The sequence below is a fragment of the Canis lupus genome, chromosome 2 (genome assembly GCF_048164855.1).
Source record: "Canis lupus baileyi chromosome 2, mCanLup2.hap1, whole genome shotgun sequence".
Taxonomy (NCBI): Eukaryota; Metazoa; Chordata; class Mammalia; order Carnivora; family Canidae; genus Canis; species Canis lupus.
In genome coordinates, this window is record NC_132839.1 from 54,619,870 (window position 1) to 54,626,732 (window position 6,863).

The following is a 6,863-nucleotide window of genomic DNA, read 5'->3' on the forward strand; positions in this document are numbered from 1 at the left end:
CCAAAATGGAAACAAGCTTTCCTGCATCCTTAGAACATCTACCTCCCACCTATGAGTAGATGCAATGGTTTCAGAGAAGGAGAGTCCCTGAGCAGACCTTGTGCCTTTTCTGGGTGGCAGGTGCCAAGCATCAGCCAGCTCAGTTACCCAGGCCCTCTAGACCCACTTTGTGAGCCGGCCTGCAGGCGCAGACAGACAGCCCCTCCTGAACTTGGGTTGAGGGCAGGGGAGTGACAGTGGCAACTTCATGTTCTACCGTGTCAGGACAGGGACAGGTTGAGCCCTGCCGGTTACACCACAGTCTTGTGGGGCAGGGGGATCCCCTCCCAGGGAGTGGCCAACTCAGGCCCCAACAGGCCCCAGCAGTGCTGGCACTGGAGCGGGTAGCAGGCTTTTCGCCACAGCAGGCGCAGCCAGGGCCTGGGCCGGGCAGGCCGGTTCTTTCTCCCTTTGAGAGTTGCAGACTCAGCACCGGGTTTGCAGGAGGTGGCTGTATCCAAGCAGAGAGGCCAGAAGGGGGTCCTTGGGGTTGAGCACATAAGATGGTTAAGAGTCACCAAGGTTGTGGCAACTTTCAGATAGGTGAGGTGAGCTGCCTCCTTAGGAAGCATGGTTCTGCTCGTGGAGCAGTCACTATGTGCCTCCCCGCCAGTCCCTGTATGTCAAGGACTCATCAGTTCTGCTCAGCCCTGGGAGGGACTGCTGGTGTTCCCATCTCACAGATGAGGAAGATGAGGTTTAGGGACATTGTGTGGCTTGCTCAGAGTCCACAAAGTAATGAATGGTGCTGAGACTCTTCTTTTGACAGGAGAACTGTGTGCTTTGAACTGATGATCCTACCACCTACCAGAGCAAGAAACCGAGGGACTAGTGGAAGGGTCAGAACAGAGTGGGGATCTGAGATGAAGCCATTTCCATGTATTGCCAGGCTCTAGTTAAAAGCTGCCCATGAAATCTAAAGGCAGTGTTCGCACTGACCCTGTGAATGCCCTGTGTTGCAGAGGGCGCTGCCCCCAGGAGGCTCCTAGCCTCCAGGATCTGGAAGTCATTGGTGGACGTAAAAGCATACACAGCATGTGCCGGCTGGTGTCACTTCCTCATCAAAATGTATTGATGCAGCAGCTGAGCCACTGCCTAGCCTCTGGGGATGAGACACCAGCAGTGTGCCCAGCTGGGGGGTGGGGGGGAGCTACAGCTGCAGGTTGGCATCAGGAGGGCCCAGGGCTATGAGGGGTGGTGGCCCGGGGCCAAGGCCCAGGGAGCTGGACCACAGCCAATGCGTGTCTGAGGCCTGGCTAGGCAGCCTGCCAGCAGAACCCGGGATGGGGAGGAGCACCGTGCCACTCCAGAGGGGGGTGGATGGGACCTCTGGGTTCAGGCTCCACTGGGCTTGGCAGGAGGCCCCTCCCCCCATGGCCACAAACAAAGCAATTACTCCCAGAGTAGAATTGTGGGAGTTGGAAAGCAAGGTTGCCCTGGGTGGGAATGAGAGCAGGCAGGCCTGGCCAGGGGCCGCCTGGCAGGAGCCATCCATGCCCAAGGACGTGGCCGGCCTGCACTTGGCCCGGACCTGTACCTATAGATGATTAATGAATATCGATTGCTTGGGAAGCAGGCTGTGTCCTGACCATTCCACCGCCAGCACCTGCCCTATGCCTGTGTCCACTGCTGTATTCCTTGGTGCTAAGCAGGTTGGAGAGGCAATGGGTATGTGTGTTCATTTGCTTTATATTTTTACCCTCACTTCCCTTTATTTTCTTCTCCTCTTGTAGTCTCTTCATTCTCTTCCTCTTCTGGAACTCTTCTCTTTTTTTAAAAGATTTTATTTAGAGGGGACAGAAAGAGAAAATCCCAAGCAGACTCCATGCTGAGCCTGGAGATGGACACAGGGCTTGAATCCCATGACCCTGAGGTTATGACCTGAGCCAAAATCAAGAGATCCTTAACTGCCTGAGCCACCCAGGAGCCCCTGTAGGTCTTCTCATTTTGTTCTTCTCCCACCTGATACTACAGGTGAGGTTTTTTGTTTGTTGTTTTTTAACCTTCCGGCTTCTTTGTGTTTTGTTTTTTAAAGATTTTATTTATTTATTCATGAGAGACACAGGCAGAGGGAGAAGCAGGCTCCCTGTGGGGAGCCAGATGTGGGACTTGATCCCAGAACCCTGGGATCATGACCTGAGCTAAAGGCAGATGCTCAACCACTGCACCACCCAGGCATCCCTGTTTTTTGTTTTTATTTTTTCCCATGATAACAGGCATAAGATATGAATTTACATATAGGAAAATGCACTGATCTTAAGTGTACAGCTCAAAACACGTTAACATTTGTATACACTTTGAAACCAACACCCAGATCAAGACAGAGGATATTCTGGTCATCCCTAAAGTTTCCTTGTCTGCCCACTAGGCATGTGCCCCCAAGTCCAAACATCTCTCACCATCGAGAAGTTTCATTTGGCCCCTTTGTATGTATTCTCGTGTATATTTTACCTCTCATTTGTGTGCTGCTATATTTCTTGTGTGTGTGTGTGTGTGTGTGTGTGTGTGTGTCTGTGTGCCAGAGAGAGGGAGAGAAAGGGAGAGACAGAGAGAGAAGGGGGGGATGGGAAGGGTGAGGGCTGTGTGAGTGTGGATGGGGAGGGTGAGGGTCAAGCTTGACAGCTTCATCTTGCTGACCGGGGGCATGGAAGCCTTGCTTTTCTCTTCATCTCTTTTTATGCTGTCTTTCCAAGCTGCCCCTGAGCTCTTTATAAACCCCAATGTTCTGGCTGAGAAAGACTTGCCTACATCCAAGAGAGGCAAAGGGGAACAGGAGAGACAGCGTTGGCTTGGGAACCACTCTTTAGCCCACAGGAAGTCAGCTCAAATGAGGTTTTCCTCAGTCGTCCTCCTGTTTTTTCCAGCCCGGGGAGAACAAATTAGCACGCTAACGGAAGACAGGGGAGCCCACAGGGCCAAGGTTGCCATACTTCGGGCACAGATTGGAGGGCACTTCTGCAGGCCAAGAGTTGGTCCCTCGTTTTGTCGGCCCTGCTAGAGTGCCATGCTAGGCAGCGGGGTTCCAGAGACATGACTGGTCACGGGCCTCAAGAGGCCACTACCTGCTTGGCATAAGATGTACTTGAAGCATTTGAGCAGCCATGAGCCGGGTATAATTAAACACCAAGCGAGGCCACATCAGCCTCTGCCTCCTCTCCTTGGGGATGAGCCGAGCAGCCAGACAACCCATGTGTTGCCAAGACACTAGAGCAAACCAGCCTTGCTGCCATTTGGGGAGCTAGCTGATGCAGAGATGCAGGCGCTCAACAATGACTAATTGAACATGTGCCACTCACCACTCACCCTGTATGGGTAAGAATGGTAAGCAGAAGCTGAAAGGAAATGCTATAGCTAGTACCTTGATTTCAACAAGATTTCTTGCATCTTTTTTTTTCATAATATTCTTGTGGATAATATGGAGAAATGTGGGCTGAGGAGTGCAGTTAGGAGGACACATGGTTCTTGTTCAACTTACAAAAGATATTGCTCAGTTTCAACCCTGATAGAGATCTCCAGTGGCACTGGGCTCTGCTTTGGGCCCCATCTTTTCTTTTCTTTCTTTCTTTTTTTTCTTTTTTTAAAATTTCATTTATTCATGAAAGACACACAGAGAGAGGCAGAGACACAGGCAGAGGGAGAAGTAGGCTCCCCTAGGGGAGCCCAATGTGGGACTCCATCCCAGGACCCCAGGACCATGCCCTGAGCCAAAGGCAGATGCTCAACCACTGAGCCAACCAGGTGCCCTGCTTTTGGCCCCATCTTACCCAATTAACCCCCCAAAACTTACAAAACACTGATATAAAACACCTATAACTTTTCTATATTAACTAATTGTTAAAACTTTGTGGCAGTCACACTCACTGTAACACACACACTTATTTTTGCTGAATCATTTGAAGGTAGGTTGCAGACATCATGATCCTTCACCTCTACAAACCAGCAGGCATCTCTAAAGGATGATAACATTCTCCTGAAACCACAATGCCATTATCATACCAAAGAAAATGAGCAGTATTATAGGCCTATCAAGGCCCATAATATCTAAGACACAGTACATCCTAACATTTTCCCCAATTCTGAATGGCTTTCTTTTTTCTCTTTCAAGATTCCATCAGTGTTCACATATTTCGTCTAATTATCATGTCTTTTTAGTTTCTTGACCTAAAATAGTTCCTGTGTCTTTTTTATCTTTAACTGGATTGACTTTGAAGAGTCCAAGCTAGTTGTCTTGCAGAATACTGGATCTGATTGTGTCCTTATCATTAGATCTGGGTTAAACACTTTTGCCAGAAGAGCTCCAAGGACTGATGATATTGTGTATTTCTTATTGCATCATACCAGGAGATAAATGGTGTCAGGCAGTCACATTACTGGTGATGCTACTTATTTTTTCAAAGATTTTATTTATTTATTTGAGATAGGAGAGAACATGAATGAGGGGAGAGGAGAGGGAGAAGCAGATTCCCTGCTGAGCAGGGAGCCTGCAGGGTTTGATCCCAGGACCCTGGGATCATGACCTGAGCTGGAGGTAGACGCTTAACTGGGCCACCCAGGTGCCCCTGGTGATGCTACTTTAGACCATTTAGTTAAGAAAGTGGCTACCAGAGTTCTCCGTCAGAGATACATTTTCCCTTTGGTAATTAGTAAGTCACTTACTTGTAGGACAGACTTTGAGATCTTATTCATATGTTTCCCAAAAACCTACCCAGTGATTTAGCATCCATTGATTGATTACCCTTGCTTGAATCCAGACTTTCTGAAGTCTTCTCTTTCTTCTACATTTATCAGCCAACAGTCCTCTATAAAGGAAAGCTGCCTTTCTACCTCTTTTCTTTCTGTTTTCCTGAGTTTAACTGCGGACTAATGGATTGTTTTATTTTGATGCATTAGAACCCATTACTTTAGTATGCTTTTTGATTCTCAAATTATCTTGTTTAGTCATCAAGCTGGGCCTATATCTTTTTGATATGACCCCATTAGTCTTTAATTACTTCCTTGCTTTTGGGCCCAACAAAATGTCCCAGGCTCGCCTTCCCCAAGGAGACCTGGTACCTTTTTTTTTTTTTAATTTTTAATTTATTTATTTTTACTTTTTAATAATAAATTTATTTTTTATTGGTGTTCAATTTGCTAACATACAGAAAAACACCCAGTGCTCATCCCATCAAGTGCCCCCCTCAGTGCCCACTACCCAGTCACCCCCACCCCCCGACCTGGTACCTTTTATTGGAGAGTAGGTACTAGGTCTGCTCACCTAAAATTTTTTTTTAAGATTTTATTTATTTATTCATGAGAGACAGAGAGAGAGAGAGAGAGAGAGGCAGAGACACAGGCAGAGGGAAAAGCAGGCTCCATGCAGGGAGCCCGACGCGGGACTCGATCCCAGGTCTCCAGGATCAAATCCCAGGCTGCAGGCAGCACTAAACCACTGCACCACCAGGGCTGCCCTGCTCACTTAAAATTTTAAAAAATATTTTATTTTTAAGTAATCCATACACCCAACAGGGTTGAGTTTACAACCCCAAGATCAAAAGCCTCATGCTCTATTGACTGAACCAGCCAGGCAACCTGACACCAAATATTTTTATCAATGACTCGAATAAAGGCTAAGAAATTATCAAATTTATTGATGATTTAAACTGGGAAGGGAAGCTGAATTCTATGATAATAGAATAAATACTCAAAATGATCTGAATAGGATGAAATCTGGACCAGAACCAGTAGATTTAAAGGAGATCCTTTAAATATGAAGTCCTGTGCTTAGGTTGAAAACGTTAATTGCATAATTTGAGGTTTTGGGGGAACTCTTTACTAGATCAAGGTTGATATTGAAAAGTAGCTCTGGTTGTTAGTTGACATGAGCCAGCAATATTTCATGACTTATATTCATTCATTCGTGTAATCAGTACTTACTGAGGGTCTACCGTATGCCAGGCACTATTGGCTTGGGCCATGTTAATTAACTAGCCCAAGAGGCAAAAATTCCTGCCTTCCTCAGTCAACATTTTTGGTGCTGGAGGATGGGGGCGGGTGGGGATTTCTGGGAATAATGAAAAACCACAACAAAGGTGATGAGATGCTTTGAAAAAAAATTTCTCAGTGTAAAGGGACTATGGGGGGGGGAGTTCAGATTCTTCAAGAAGATGGTCTCTGAGCAAAGATTTGAAGGAAGCAAGGGACTCAATCATGTGGCTGTCTGAGGGTAGAGTGCTCTAGGCAGAGGGAGTAGCCAGCACAAAGGTCTTAAAAGGAGTGGTTGGAAGTGTGTCTGAAGTAGAGTGGGTAGGAGGAGAGCAGTGGAGGTGAGGATGACATAGGGCCTTGTACACCACTGTACATCTTTGGCTTTTATTCTGAGTGAGACAGGGAATCTTGGAGGGTCTTGAGCAAAGGAATACCATGATCTTACCGGTTTTGAAAGACTCTGGTTGCTGCATTGAGACTAGGTCGCAGGGGAGCAGAGGTGGCAGCAGAGACAGCACTTAGGAGGACCTTACAGTAACCAGAAGAAAGAGGGCTGAGAGTAACACCCCTGCCCCTCTTCTGGGAGGTGGTAAATGGTCAGATTATGGATTTACATCGGTCAGATGTAAGGAAATGAGAGGAAACAAAGTCATAAGGTTTTTAGCCTGAGCAACTTGAAGATGGACTTAGCATTAAATGAGATGGAGAAAGCTCACAGAGGAGGAACTCATTTTGGGGAGAGAGAGAAAAGGGTTCAGGAGCTTAGTGTAGGACATATTGGATATAAGATGCCTGTCAGACAAGACAGCCCCATAGAAATGTTGAGGCCATCTGGAGTTCAGGACAGAGATCCCGGCTGC